Here is a 16,626-nt window from a genome sequence, read left to right on the forward strand (position 1 = left end):
TGACGCAATCCTGGTTGAGAATGAAACAACTGAACAACGAAACAGCACAGCAAGTGAAATAAATAGGTTTTGATTATGTTTTACTGGTAATGGGGACATACGTAAATGCCAACAAAATAACTTTTTGGTCAGTGTGGTGTGTGGCCTTTCTTTAACTAGGCAAGTCAGTTAAGAACAAATTCTTATTTACAATGAAGGCCTACCCTGTCCAAACCCGGACGACACCCTATGGGACTCCCAATCACAGCAGGATGTGATACAGCCTGGATTCGAACCAGGGACTGTAGTGACACCTCTTGCATTGAGATAAAGTGCCTTAGAACACTGCGTCCATGTGTGTGTGTTAACTATACTAAAACGCTTAAAGATAGCTAAAATGTAAAATTTCGGTATCGGATTCCTTTTGGAAAGGAAAATATCAGATATCGGCCAAAAATGTCATATCGTCGGTGCATCCCTACTAACTTCTCCAGAAAACGGATGTTTTCGTCCTCATGCTAACTAGCAGTAGTCACAGCAGCCATTATTGAAAACGGACCATGAAAAGACACATTTTTTTACTTTAACAACAACATAAATAAGACTTCAAACTAACAAAGGAATAACAATGGTATATAAGAGAAATGTTAATTTCTCATGCCTGCATTTCCCATTCCTCCACCTGATTCCTTGGCTGAGCAATTCCCCCCCAAAATACATCAAATGCACAACAGTTATTCCAAAAAATATGTCAAAGATCAGGATGAAAAGTCCAGTTAAGTTTATTGAAAAAGGTGAAAGCATGTTGTTTCTCTTGTCATTGCCCTGGTGTGGAGTTGTCTGATGACATCTGCAGCTCTGGTCACACTGTCCCCATTTCTCTTGGCCGGTCTCTGACAGCACATACTGACCAACAGGAAAACATAATTGATTTCAGACAGTGGGGGGTGAAGGGGAGTCCAAGGTGAGAATTTATATTTGAGAAGCTCAGTTCTGCTGACATTTTAAAAAGGATATTCTACTCCAAAATGAATGGAAATACAATTCTAAAATGTAATTTCCACCAACTGAAATGAGCCCAGTAACATACATATTTTGTACAAAGCATATAGCCTATGCATGGTCCATATTATCAGGTATGCTATTAGCAAGATGCATTATCACCTGTAGCCCAACTGATGATGCAGCAGAATAGTGGCTACAAATAAATAGGCTAAAGCATGGGGTTGCTAATCTGCATTTACCCTATTGGGCCAATCATTAGCTAAATGTGATATTTTAACTTGTTAGCTATTGATATATTTTATGTCCCAAAAAACGTAATAAACACAGTGAATATAAATTCGGCCTACCTGTTAGGGTAACTTGGTAGTATGCCGCCAGCCAGGGTAACATGTCCCTTGCCTGTACTTCTCACAGAAACCACAATTCTTCCAAACACTTTCCCTGGTTGCCACTACTCTTGCTCAACTAAAAATGTAATCAGTCTCACCATTTTTTAAGTCCCCTAGAAATATTTTGTAGGTAGGGTGGCGTTTTACCCCAAGGTACCGTGTTTTACGTTTAGCTCCACTCTCCCCTCTCCTTAACCATGACACTGTTAAACACTTTAAAATGGTGCAGATCCCCATCTTTTTAACAAAGGCTATTAAAAAACTGCTGTTTTCTCGAGATTGCATTAAGAATTGTTGTGCATTGACTGCTTGGATGTTTCTGCAAAATGAATGCGCCTTGAGAGGAATATTTCTCATATCCAACACACAAGCCGGATAGGTAAATAGATAAACTATTCTACTATGGGGTTGTCGGATTAATATATTCATTAGTAAATGTGAACTGTTATAGCATCTTCAAAGTGCGCTTCGGCAGAAATATTATTCCAGGGTCCATGTTTTTAGGGCGTGGCGACAATAATTTTTCCGTGGCTAAATGACTGCAGCGGAAACACTGGTCCCCAAATCGACCACTAAACCCAATATATTGTGAAGATCTGAGAATTTACTGTGGCGATTTCACATTGTATAAAGTATACCGAGATAATACTGCATATCCGGGTATGAAATCAGGAAGAAAGGAAGTGAAAGATTTAGGATACCACCTAGTCGCGATGCACAGATGTATCCCTCTTGGACATTATCCGCGCACAGAAATCCTTTGCCGAAAACCTTCCAGCTAGCTTCACGTGCACTGTGTTTCACGAATGTTGAATAAAATTACATTTGAATTTCAGCATGAAACACACTGATAATCTCACTAACGATAGACTGCTACTTATTACAGTGGGGTGCCGTTTTGTCTTTGCTAGAACAAATGCTGTACCTGCTACGTGTAGACCCCATAGCGACGATCCTATCTTTTTTTTTTTTTCATGTTCTATCTTTGTTTTGTTTTTTAAATTTTATTTTATTTTTTAATTTATTAACAACAAATCAATACATAAAGCACATGAGGGAACACAAGCATACATAGATTACAAACAATGGACAATCGAGCTAGGGGGTACAATATCACATTACAATTACACAAGGACCTTACGGGACATGCATATACTTACAATTCTAACAGCTTTTTTGTTAGTAGAGCATTTAACCGTCTTAGAATACAGTTCAATTTCTTTTTGTAGGATACGAAAATGTGGTTTTCTGTTTGTAAATTTACATTTGTGTATATGAAATTTGGCCAAAAGAATAATGAAATTAATTACATAAAAATGATTCCGCTTATTTCTATTGTATGTAAAGAATCCAAACAGTACATCTCTCCACAATAGTGTAAAATCTTCATAAATGTGTTCAATTATAAACCTACTGATGTCTTGCCACAGTTTTCTTACATGCATACAATGCCAAAAAGATGCACAACTGTTTCTGGGTGGTCATTGCAAAAGGAGCAATTTGAGTTGATGTTTTCCTTAAACTTCTTCATATAGTGGTTGGCAGGATAATATTTATGAATAATTTAAAATGAAACTTCCTTAATTTTGTTAACAAGTAGGTATGTTTGTGGCAACATCCAAACTTTTTTCCAACAGATATTATCAATAAATCCATTCCAATAAGGCATGCCATAAGGTATAGATACAACATCCTGTTGAAACAAGGATCGTATCGCTCTGTTGTTGAATGTACCAAAAGAGAAACAAATCTTTCCTACTGATGAGCGACGATCCTGTCTTATCTACTTGTCAGAATCTCAATGCTCGTCAGTGGACAATGACTTGACTTTGAGCCAACCAGAGAGCATGAACCCCCACGTGGGGAGCCAACAGGAGTGACAACAAAATTGAAAAAATGACATTCTCCATACATACACGGTTAAATGTCATGAGCCAGTCACTCTTCATATGCAATATGGGATAGTAAGTAGCTAAGTGCACAGAAGCAATGCACACTAAATACTTCCAAGGAAGCTAACCACTGTAGCTAGTAATGACATAATTAAATCACAATGGATTGCTTTCCATGAAACAGCTACCGAGTTGGTGCATTTTTTAAATTGTACCTTTATTTAACTAGGCAAGTCAGTTAAGAACAAATTATTATTTACAATGACGGCCAAAACCGGGCGAACGCTAAGCCAATTGTGCGCCGCCCATATGGATACAGCCTGGATTCGAACCAGGGTGTCCGTAGTGACGCTTCTAGCACTGAGACGAGTGCCTGCGCCACTCGAGAGCATTGTCCTGAGCCAACTAGCTATGTTGCGCTAGCTAGCGAATATGCTAATGTTAGCTCGCTAGCGATGGGCTGGTAGTGGAATTATGGAGATCGAATTAAAGTGCTTCTTCGTCATCTTGCTATGTAGTTATCTAGCTGTGGCCATCTGGATAGTATCAACAACGGCTTTCTACAAAATAACAACAGCAGCGGAGCTAGCTAACATTGGAATCTAGACCATGAACTAAACAACACACAGACATGCATTGCCGTGCAACGCTACTGCCACCTTCTGGTTTGGAGTATTTTAACATGGCTACGTGTCTGACGACCTCAAGGTCTGTTCAAATCAAATTGTATTGGTCACATACACATATTTTGCAGATGTTTTTACGGGTGTAGCGAAATGCTTGTGTTCCTAGCTCCAAGAGTGCAGTACCATCTAACAATTCACAACAATACACAAATCTAAAAGTAAAATAATGGAATTAATGTATAAATATTAGGACGAGCAATGTCGGAGTGGCATTGACCAAGTACAGTGGAATAGAATACAGTATATACATATGAGATTATGAAAGCAGTATGTAAACATGATTAAATTGACTAATGTTCCATTATTAAACTGTTGTGTGAAATCAAAAGAGACTATTCAGTGTCGGAGATATTACTCTGCCGATTGTTAGGGAGTTTGTTTCTTATACCGCTCGGAATTTGTAACAAAATATCCAAAGGAACATATTATTAAACAGACTTTCCAAATTCGTCAAAATAAAAGTTATCACTTGCTTCTGTACATATGCCACATGTGCAGGACTTATTTTAACGTAAGGTAAAGCAGAGAGCAAGTGATACCTGCAGCAGACCCACGTTTTTAAAGTCCGTTTTAATAACACATTCCTTTGGCTATTTTACATTTACATTTAAGTCATTTAGCAGACGCTCTTATCCAGAGCGACTTACAAATTGGTGCATTCACCTTATGACATCCAGTGGAACAGCCACTTTACAATAGTGCATCTAAATCTTTTAAGGGGGGTGAGAAGGATTACTTTATCCTATCCTAGGTATTCCTTAAAGAGGTGGGGTTTCAGGTGTCTCCGGAAGGTGGTGATTGACTCCGCTGTCCTGGCGTCGTGAGGGAGTGTGTTCCACCATTGGGGAGCCAGAGCAGCGAACAGTTTTGACTGGGCTGAGCGGGAACTATACTTCCTCAGTGGTAGGGAGGCGAGCAGGCCAGAGGTGGATGAACGCAGTGCCCTTGTTTGGGTGTAGGGCCTGATCAGAGCCTGGAGGTACTGAGGTGCCGTTCCCCTCACAGCTCCGTAGGCAAGCACCATGGTCTTGTAGCGGATGCGAGCTTCAACTGGAAGCCAGTGGAGAGAGCGGAGGAGCGGGGTGACGTGAGAGAACTTGGGAAGGTTGAACACCAGACGGGCTGCGGCGTTCTGGATGAGTTGTAGGGGTTTAATGGCACAGGCAGGGAGCCCAGCCAACAGCGAGTTGCAGTAATCCAGACGGGAGATGACAAGTGCCTGGATTAGGACCTGCGCCGCTTCCTGTGTGAGGCAGGGTCGTACTCTGCGTATTTTGTCTCTAATTCCCAGAGGTATACGGAACACGCCATTTGAGACAGGCAGGGAACGTATGTGGTTTCGTCAATTCAAATGAACACAACAATGTTTTCCAAGGGACGTCAGAATGTCAGGGTTAGATAGCACCCAACCCTAGTTGGGTGCTGACGATGAGAATCATACAGGGAGACTACATTATTTCCCATTATCCCATCATTGCCATCAATGTTGCGTTCGAAGGTAACTGCTAAACAGAGGTAGATCGGTGAACTATGCTCTGCAGACTTGTTCGCGCTCAGACTGATCTGGTCCCATATCTTTAGTCCAGTGGGCTAACAGGTTATTGTTGAGTCACATTGACAATCTGTGTTCGTTAATAGTAACCGGCGAATGCGAGCCTTGGCTGCTGCTTTGTCATTATGAGAGATCTTTCTAGAGCCACATTGACTTCAGGGCAATCACACATCCTTTTATCTCAGATTAGTGGTTAGTATAAAAGTTTGGTATTCATGATGACAAAATCGATTGCTTCAATCTGCCATTCTAAAAATTAGATGACGGTCTTCAGCTAATTCTCCTCAAGCAAGTGACATAAAACTTATATCAGATTCAGTGTAGCCTTTGAATAGTGTTAAACAGTGCATAGCACCCAAACGTTTGCTCCCGCTCTATAGCTTTTAAGTTGATATTGATATGAGTGATTATCAAAATAGTGTTGTGTTTACCTTTCCACGTTGGCGACCCACTTGAAACAAAATGCAACAATCCAAAATGTAAACCCTCTGTCTTCTACAGGTTGTCCTACAAGTTGATCTCTAATCAGTGATATACATAGTATTCCCAGAGTCCATGTAGTTTTTCAGTAGTGTTAGTTTGAACAGGACGTGCAACCTGACTCCCTCTTCTTTCTATTGATTTCAACATGAAATCGATATGAGTGATTGACACATAAGGGTTGCATTTCTCTTTCTGTTTTGGCGACCCCTAAATCAAAATAGCTGGTTGTCTTCAGCAGAGTGGTGTACTATGAAACAAGCTCGATCAACTCAGGGTTTTCTAAAGCTTGCCAGCTTGTTAGCTTCACATACCAGCTCAGGCTTCATCCGTACCATGACAGTGGATATTGTCGTCCGCCTGCGGCTAACTCTAACAGGCTGCAACAGTGGGTGCATGTTGCACATGCAGGGTCGGTCCTGGACGTTCTTCCACCCTATGCGAAACAAAAATATTTTCAGAAAGAGAAAAGCTCAATTAATAGGGACAGAATAGCAAAGTCATTTCAAAATATAAAATATCCTCGAATATTATTGGCTGCAGTTTGAACATCAGATTGTCATAGTGAGGAATCAATGCATCGGAGTCACGTCTTTCACGGGCATTTTAGAGCTTGTTTCTACCATAAGGCATCACCGAGTTAAGCATTGTTATAGAACGCTTGACATAATCTGGATACGTTTTATGTATTTATTTCAAAATATAAAGCGAACAAAATATATAATTTTTGCCCTTTTCTCAAAGAGTATGTGACTCAATTCAAGCCCTGGTTTTAGTCAAACACACCAAGCCGTTCTCAGACATGGAGGTATTTAAATAGTGCATGGAACAATATTGGAGAATTTGGCTATACCAACATCTATGGATAGGATAATTGTTTCTGTCAAACAGGGAGGCTTACCACTTATTTTTTGGAAGATGAAGAAATAAGCTCCAATTATCTATGTAATTCTATATTTATGCCCATAAACATTTTTTGATGGACGCATGCACATATAGGAGGTCCCTTACCAGGCAGAAGGGAATTTTTAGCGAGTTACATTGTTGCTATCACTATGCAACCTACTACCGAGTTTCTTATTAAATAATATTCCACCTGTTATCACACATGGCACGACCCCATAATTGTTACAATTACAATAAAAAATAACACTTTTATATAACATATTTAAATATTCCTATAGAACTGTAAAGCAGAGTAAGATCATTTGAGCTTTGGAAAGGAGTGCTTTCATAAATGCATGGCGGCCCTCGTTTGCTGGAGCAGTGTAAAATAAGCTTTATGCCTATGCCTTAAAGAATTTTGTTTATTTACATATCGAATTCGATTGTCCAACATCAGCATTGATTTATTTCGTCTCCACCTAGTGTGGCCTCTTTCCTCTGCTGTGGTGCTGCGTTGCAGTCAGCGATTTTCTTTAGCTTGGTAGCTGTCCATGGTCCTGAAATCAAATCATCTGAGTTTGCTAAAACACCAGACAGATCTCCTGCTCCTTTCACCTCTGGAAACTATCTAGGTGGTCATGTGACTTCTCATGCGAGCTGAGGAGGTGACACTGATTCTTCCAGTCCCTGGTTCCATCCCTGACCAGCGCAGATTTACACTTTGAAAAAAGTTTGCAGCAGAAACAGAAGGCTGCATCGTTTTTGCTTGGAATAGACAAGCCTTGGTCTCTCCACTCTCGCCCCGTTCGCCATCCTCCTATTGTAGTGGGCCACCGAAAACCTTCGTTGCCCCTCATCTCTTGTGAAATTCCCCTCCTTATCCTGATGTGGCCCAGCCTGCACTAACATATCCCGTAAAGATCCATTCTTATATTTTGGCAACCCACCGGGATCTTTTATGTTTTTTGTCTGGGAGTCGGATTTAGCAGCAGCACCACGACTGTCATCCGGGACGGGGAACGACGAATCTGAGTCTGGGTTCAAGATAGTAGGGTCTTCGCTGGCATTGTTTGGAGGTGTTGCTAGGCCTGGTGCGACCACCTGTTCTTGTCAGGCCAGAGAGCTGTCATCATCGGTGGAAGTGCATGGCTCTGACTCCTCCGGTTTGCCCTCTTCGCTGCTAGAATCAGCGAACAAGGGCTCGTCGTTCTCGGCGAATGAATGGCCTGTCCACGTAGGCTTGTCATTCTCCACACCGGCTGATGGACATTGCAGCACACATTTCACCCCGAATTTCTTTGGTTTAAAGATTGTGACTCCTTTCTCATTGTTTAAAAAATATATATATATTCACTTCCTGATAGTTTTAGTCTCTTAGAAATGGTAGCAAGTTGTTTCAAATCTCTATAGATGACTTTTAGCTCAAATTATATCCACTAGTAGTAGCTAACTAACGTTAACAGGCTAGGTTAGGCTAACGTAAACTCGTACATCGCCTTGGTCCGTAAAATTGCCCTCATTTTAGTGCCCCAAAAACGTAATACTTCCAGATCAACTGTAATGTCAATACCATTGTAAAGCACAATTTCTCCCCTTTCCAACAGAATCAATTACATGACCTAAACGCAACCAGTTTCTGCATAATTCAAGCAGGCAATGAGCCCGTCGGTCTTTTTAAAAATGGTGGGTGGGGAAGCGAAACTAATGGGCTATACTCAGCCTTGTCTCAGGATGGTAAGTTGGTGGTTGAAGATATCCCTCTGGTGGTGTGGAAGCTGTGGTTTGGCAAAGTGGGTGGGGTTATATCCTTCCTGTTTGGCCCTGTCCGGGGGTGTCCTCGGATGGGGCCACAGTGTCTCCTGATCCTTCCTGTCTCAGCCTCCAGTATTTATGCTGCAGTAGTTTATGTGTCGGGGGGCGAGGGTCAGTTTGTTATATCTGGAGTACTTCTCCTGTCCTAATTGGTGTCCTGTGTGAATTTAAGTGTGCGTTCTCTAATTCTCTCCTTCTCTCTTTCTTTCTCTCTCTCAGAGGACCTGAGCCCGAGGACCATGCCCCAGGACTACCTGACATGATGACTTCTTACTGTCCCCAGTCCACCTGGCCGTGCTGCTGCTCCAGTTTGAACTGTTCTGCCTTATTATTATTCGACCATACTGGTCATTTATGAACATTTGAACATCTTGGCCATGTTCTGTTATAATCTCCACCCGGCACAGCCAGAAGAGGACTGGCCACCCCACATATGCCTCTCTCTAATTCTCTCTTTCTTTCTCTCTCTCGGAGGACCTGAGCCCTCGGACTATGCCCCAGGACTACCTGACATGATGACTCCTTGCTTACCCGGCACAGCCAGAGGAGGACTGGCCACCCCACATAGCCTGGTTCCTCTCTAGGTTTCTTCCTAAGTTTTGGCCTTTCTAGGGAGTTTTTCCTAGACACCGTGCTTCTACACCTGCATTGCTTGCTGTTTGGGGTTTTAGGCTGGGTTTCTGTACAGCACTTTGAGATATCAGCTGATGTACGAAGGGCTATATAAATACATTTGATTTGATTTGATTTTAATGTGTGATAGTGAGAAGGAAAGATGTCGAGGTGGGAAACTGTTTTTTTTCACTCGATCTGTCCAACTTATCACCTCTAAAATGTAAATAAAACACTATAAAGAGTTTATATAATGTGTCATTACTTACCTATTTGAAGGTTTGTGTCGAATTTGAATCTGTTTTTAGGGCGGTGCTAATGTGATCTTAGAAGTAAACAGCGGCGTTGAGAATGATGATCGCATGCAATGATGACGCAAAAAATGACTAGGTACCCTGTCACGGTCCATTTCATGTTTTTAAAGGATGATAGAAGTGCTACACCTGGTGGAGAGAGGTTGTAAAGACATAAATAGTTGCTTTATGCGTGCTGTATGTTACGACATGACACGTTAAGATGTAACGCTTGAATAGAAACCTAGTTCACACCCCTGATTTTGACGTCAACACAGTCGCTACAGTCCCATTAGTTTTCTTTGTAGCTTCATGTTGTTTTGCAATTATAATATTGACAAAGTTCCAGTGAAACTTTCTGCTTTTCATCGGCAGGTTTTCTTGTCATGGTCCTTAATTTATAAACACAATTTTTCTCCACACATATATTATATATGGAATAATCGGGATATATTGTATAAAAATACCTCTCTATTTTTAGAATATTGGTTCCGAAATAATATCCTATTGGTGAGCCAACTGGTAAATGCAGAGGGTCTTTTACTCAGTTATAAAGAATGATCACTTTACAAGGTCCCTGTAACACCTAAAGATTTTGCAATTGTTTTAGATGCCATTCCCTCAGGTGTTGCTATTCAGGAACGTATCAAAACGTATCAAGACCTGACCCTCAGAGCCTACCCTCTATTGACCCTGTTGACTCATCAGTAGGAAAGATTTGTTTATCTTTTAGTCCATTCAACAACAGAGCGATACGATCCTTGTTTCAGCAGGATGTTGTATCTATCTATATACCTTATGTCATGCCTTATTGGAATGGATTTATTGATAATATCTGTTGGAAAAAAGTTTGGATGTTGCCACACACATACCTACTTGTTAACAAAATTAAGGAAGTTTCCTTTAAAATTATTCATAAATATTATCCTGCCAACCACTATATGAAGAAGTTTAAGGAAAACATCAACTCAAATGGTTCCTTTTGTAATGACCACCCAGAAACAGTTTGCATCTTTTTTGGCATTGTATGCATGTAAGAAAACTGTGGCAAGACATCAGTAGGTTTATAATTGAACACATTTATGAAGATTTTACACTATTGTGGAGAGATGTACTGTTAGGATTCTTTACATACAATAGAAATAAGCGGAATCATTTTTATGTAATTAATTTCATTATTCTTTTGGCCAAATGTCATAGACACAAATGTAAATTTACAAACAGAAAACCAAATTTTCGTATCCTACAAAAAGAAATTGAACTGTATTTTAAGACGGTTAAATGCTCTACTAACAAAAAAGCTGTTAGAATTGTAAGTATATGCATGTCCCGTAAGGTCCTTGTGTAATTGTAATGTGATATTGTACCCCCTAGCTCGATTGTCTATTGTTTGTCATCTATGTATGCTTGTGTTCCCTCATGTGCTTTATGTATTGATTTGTTGTTAATAAAAAATAAAATAAATAAAACGTTTTCTTTGTAGCCTCGTTTGAATGTTGCTGTTTACGTTACTGCCTCAATCACTAATCATCGTCGTAACTCACAAACGTAAAAATGAAAAAAAAATGAAAAAAAAAAGACAATAATTTATTTGGCAGATTCATTTTGATTAATGTTTCACAATTGGATAAACGCATATAAACACACACATCACCATAGCTACCAAGGACAGTGGGAGTGAACTTCGGGAGAAGCGGGAATGGGGTGGGGGCGGGAACTGTAGCAAAGCTATGGCTGGGGTGCCGCGGGCCGTGTAGTAGCGGATCAGGAGCGCTAGAGAGCGGCAGCCAATTGTCAAAATGCAGCCTCAAATTCAAGTGCCGCCATAGGTGAAGACCTACTCTTGCCGAAAGGGAGGGCCGGACATGCGCACATGGCAAGTCGAACTCTGCATTGTGACAATGCCGAAACATTAATCCATTTGCAAACCTGTGCCACCTATGAATTTTTACCGAAATCAAAACTTGAATTTTTTTTACGGCGCGAAATATGCTTTTTACAAGTGCCACCTTTATTTTATTACTTATCGTTAATGCCGTCTTTGGTGTGCTTATCAATGCATGCGCACCTTTCCTCCCACTCCTATCGATAAAATTATTATCAGAATAATAATTGTATTTCTCATACAAACGTTCTACTGTGCGTGAAGTTTGAACTGCATTCTGTCATTACATGATAATGTGATAGGTACTTCAAAATTTTACTTTTTTTTTTTTACACAAAAAAAACATTGATTAATAAAAATGTATCAGTCTTCCTCAAATGAATGGAATGAATCAGATTTTATTGGTCCTCAACAGGCAGCTCAGACACTAATAAGTGATGGGCATTCCGGCTCTTTTCAGTGAGCCGAGTTCGGTTCAGCTCACCAAAAAGAGCCGTCTCTTTTGGCTCCCAAACGGCAAAAATATGTTTTGTAATTTTTCAAGTCAAACAGTTAGCGATAGTTTGACTATGATTGATGTTACAACAATTCAAAACAAACTATTAAATGAAATCATAGTCCACCTTAACCACAATGCATTTAAAAATGCATTGGTTTGTTATGAAAAATAATGCTATTAAACATGTGGATTTAAAGTATAACTTTTTATTGTATATAAAACAAAGTGCATATAAATCTAACCATTCAAAACGAATACAATCTGAACAGCATAATAGAATATTGCACCATATCAAAGAAAAATAAATAACAATTTGCAAAACTACAGCATCCGACTTAAAACATTAAACTGGTCCCTCTTTTCTGTCATGTGGTTACATTTGCTTCTCTCTGGCGGCTGGCTGTGATTCGCTGCAGACCCTTACACAGGAGTAGCATTTTTGAGGCTGTCACATAGCTGAAAAAGAAGAACAGCAACTTATTAGTTCAGGTTCACGTTGTCTACTGATACTACATTCTCATCTACATATCTAATACTGGATTAAATAATGGTGTAGTAATAACTGCTTACTGTACCTCTCTCCACTGATCTCTACAGTGACCTGCTCAAAGGGTTCCAGGACTGCACAGCTCCTCCACCACCTCCCATTCCTCTTGGGTCAGAACATCAGCATGTGCATTGACAATGGCCAGGGTAGAGATGATGGCATCCTTTGACTCAAGAAACCGCTTCAACATATAAAAGGTTTAATTCCACCTTGTAGTGCAGTCTTGTTTAGGCCTCAGCTCAGGCACCCCCTTCTGGCATTGTGTAGACTTTCGTTTTTCAGCACCTACTGTGCTCCTGTGGAAGTATTCCACAGCTGCTTTCACTTTGTCCACAGTGGGCTTCATCACCTTCAGAGCATCTCTTACAGTCAGGTTGATTGTGTGGGCAAGACATGGATGATGGGTCCATTTTAATTTTTGGGGGGCTTTTGTTATGTTAGCTGCATTATTGCAAACACAACATACCACTTTTCCATCTACTTGCCATTCTCAACAGTTCATCTGCTAAGTTCTCGGAGGTGTGTCTGTCGCTGAACTCACAGTTCACATATGCCGGTGTAGGTTATGTGTAGAACCGGCTTTATGAGATTTTTGGCAAATTCTACAATGTTCACTAACAGTCTTCATTATTAAAATGCATCCAAATGCTACTGTGCTTCTGACTCATTTTCCAGCTGTTGTTTTCACAACTGTCCTTCCTCTCTCTCCTCGGCTGCTACAGTGTGTGACTGTGAATGAGTTGGCTTGGCCCTCCCTCACGCATCTTTGGTTCCTTGGTTGACATTGCATGTCTGATTGATAGGAACAACAGGTGAGTCTGAGCAGACAGTCAGAACGAGTGCTTGAGCATTTAGGCCTATATTATTTTACTTCTTTTTTTTATGTTCTTTGAATTAGTTCATTCTATTCATTTCAATCTTTTGATTATTCATATCTTAATCATTTTTAAAAATTATAAATAGATTTGGCTCTTCTGATACGCGAGCCGGCTCCCAACGTTCACCTACAAGCCGACTCGTTCGCGAACGACCCATCACTATTAGACACGTCATTAAGGATAAATGGAGTTAGCCTTTCCAGGAGCAGGTTAGTTCTGAAGGATTTGTTGCCATAAAAATATACCTGACTTAAAAAGGTGAGCCACATTCACATGACTGGTTATCTCGAACTGAACTCAGAGTTGACCGAAGTTACCTCACCAACTCCTCAAAGTTGATTCCTAGGATACCAGGTTGTCCTCTAACGAGTGATGTAAACAATATTTATGGTTTCCATGTGTTTGAGTTGTTAGCTTCAACAGCACATACAGTCATGGCCAAAAGTTTTGAGAATGACACTCTGCAAATAGTCGAGACAAGAATGGGCAAAGCAGACCAGAAAACATCCTGTAAAATTCGGTTGGAAAACCGTCCGGACCCGGTGATTTACCACTTTTCATTGCGGACACTGCTGTTGCAATCTCCTCAAGAGTAAATTCTTCTTCTAGATAGTCATGGGAGTCTGTATCAATTGAAGGCATATTCAAGCCATTAAAGAAGGAGTCAATCAGCAAGGGGTCTTGAGGGGATTCAGAGGTGTATAGCGCAGAGTAAAATTGTTTAAATTGATCATTGATCTCTTTATGTATAACTGTGGTGGCACCAGACCGGGTCCTTATTTGTGGGATTAAACGTGAGGCCTCAGATTTACGGATCTGATGCGCAAGGAGTTTACTGGACTTGTCACCTTGTTCATAGACTTTGTATCGAGCTCGCAAGAGTAACTGTTCAGCTTGCCTGGTAGAAAGCTCATCAAATTCAGATTGGAGTAGTTGGCGCTCTTTATGCAGATCAGAGGAAGGATCCGTAGCATACTTCTCATCCTGTGTGGCTATGGACTCGCTCAGGTCCCGAAGTCGCTGGGAGCGAACTCTGTTTTGGTTGGCTGTATAAGAAATAATTTGGCCACGTAGGTATGCTTTGAGAGACTCCCATATGGTAGAGCAGGACATACCTGGTGTTGAATTAGTTTCTAGGAATAAGGTGATTTCAGAAGAGATGAAATTGACAAACTCCTTATCTGAGAGTAAAATGGGGTTGAGACGCCATTGATAACACATAGGAGGTCGCTGGGGAAACTCTAGTTCAAGCACTAATGGTGAATGGTCAGAGATAACAATACTCTCATAAGTACACTGCTGAAGGTTAGGCAGAAGTTTTGTCCAAAAAGAAGTAATCAATCCGGGAGTATGTTTGATGAACATGAGAATAAAAGGAATATTGTCTATCTGTAGGATGTAGTAAACGCCAGGCCTCAAACATAGCATATTTCTGAAGAAAGGATTGAATAAGTAGGGCACATTTAGATGGGCCTGTATTTGTTTGTGAGGACTTGTCAAGAACTGGGGACATTTTACAGTTGAAATCCCCCCCTAAAATCAACAAATGAGAATCTAAATTGGGAATAGTAGACAGAAAGGAAGAAATGAAACTTGTGTCATCCCAATTGGGAGCATAAACACTAGCCAAAACAAGAGGGGTAGAAAACAGTTCACCGGTTACTATGACGTATCGTCCCTTAGGATCAGCAATAACCTCAGAAGCTACAAAGGGAGTAGCTTTATCAACCAGAATAGCAGCACCTCTTGATTTACTATGAAAGTTCGAGTGGAACACTTGACCGACCCAGTCCTTACGCATACTAAAATGCTGACCAGTCCTCAAGTGAGTCTCTTGTAGAAATGCAGTATTTGCATTCATACCCTTTAAGTGTGTCAACACCCTCTTACGCTTCACCGGGTTGTTAACCCCTTTGGTATTCCAAGAAATGTACTTGATCGTATTATTTCGGCCCCTCTGGGCATTCCCGTTATTCAACCCTGTCATTAGAGCATAGAATGGAAAAGCAATGAGCGCCCAAAACCCCCAGAATAACTTGTCTCAGAGTAATAATGTACGGTGGTAAATGTTTGGAAAAAGTACAGAAAAAAAACAGATAAAAAAAACTAAAGACAGAATGACAACATTAGAACTGAACAATTCAACCTGCCCCCCATCCCAGACAATACCTCCCCAAACGAGGTACAAGCCTAAATAGAACATGTTCTCTTCGCACAGTATGTCTGTGAGAGTGCGGTCTTAAACCTAAACCCACAGTCCCGCTCTTTAAAGTCGCGTTTTGTTAGTGGATCAAGCAGCAAAAAGAAAGATTTGTATGTATTTTTTCAAATAAAAAAAAGGCGAATCCCTTGTGCAAACGGAATGACAAAAGCACCACTTGTAGATGTATATAATTGTATTCCCAGTCTTATAACAGGCATTGAGAGAGAAAATAAATTAAATGTATAAAGGCTCTCAGCCAAAAATCTAATTTGAAGTAAGGAAATCATAGTAAGACAATCAAAAATAGTAATTATAATAGTAGTCTAGTTGAAGCTGAGACAGCTTACAACCAATACCAAAAAACTAAGTGTGCGCAACGTTGAACGTTTGCTGGGCATAAATGACGCTCAAAACTTTTAAAATTAAAGTGAGGCCCCAAAAACCGTGTAGCCTCAGGAGACATTTACTGTTAACTGGGTCAATGCAAATGGATGCAGTAAACAAATAACCAAAAATATTTTGAGTCACCGAGACAATGTGTAAACAAACTAAATAGGTGAGCGAGATAAGGCACGCACACTAGACGATCAAAACATTAGATCACCTCAAATAAGCCTGAATAGTTTCACCAACTATACAAGACTAGCCTGTTATGTCTAAGCATAATTGTACCACAAGTGGGTTACTTACTATCCACAGTACGCAAGCAACAGTTGCTGAACTGTGAGCATATTCAAGACTTCTTGATGTGACGTTGAATGTGAGCCAGTGCCTCATCCGGAGATTCAAATGTGTAGTCTTTACCCTCTGGTATTGCGGGCTCGTCGGAGGATCTCCATCTTGTCATGAAAAAAGTGCACTCGAAGAATGTCACTGGGCCTCTCCCCATCCCGGGGCTTTGGGCGCAGCGACCGGTGGGCTCGATCGATCAGGGGCTTTTCATCTAAGGCAAGAACATCCTTCAGCAGCCCCGAAACCAAATCCGTGGCGCGATGCATTTCGGCGGACTCTGGGACCGATACAAGTCTC

General features: G+C 40.6%; 1 long non-coding RNA gene across 1 annotated transcript; it reads left to right on the plus strand.

The window, feature by feature from the left end:
- The first annotated feature begins 151 nt into the window (after positions 1-151).
- LOC127907686 (uncharacterized) lies at positions 152-9,546 on the plus strand. The gene is made up of 2 exons (XR_008065448.1): positions 152-3,973; positions 8,900-9,546. It is a non-coding gene; the product is annotated as an uncharacterized LOC127907686 (long non-coding RNA).
- Positions 9,547-16,626: the final 7,080 nt, after the last annotated feature.

This window comes from Oncorhynchus keta, chromosome 15 (genome assembly GCF_023373465.1).
Source record: "Oncorhynchus keta strain PuntledgeMale-10-30-2019 chromosome 15, Oket_V2, whole genome shotgun sequence".
Taxonomy (NCBI): Eukaryota; Metazoa; Chordata; class Actinopteri; order Salmoniformes; family Salmonidae; genus Oncorhynchus; species Oncorhynchus keta.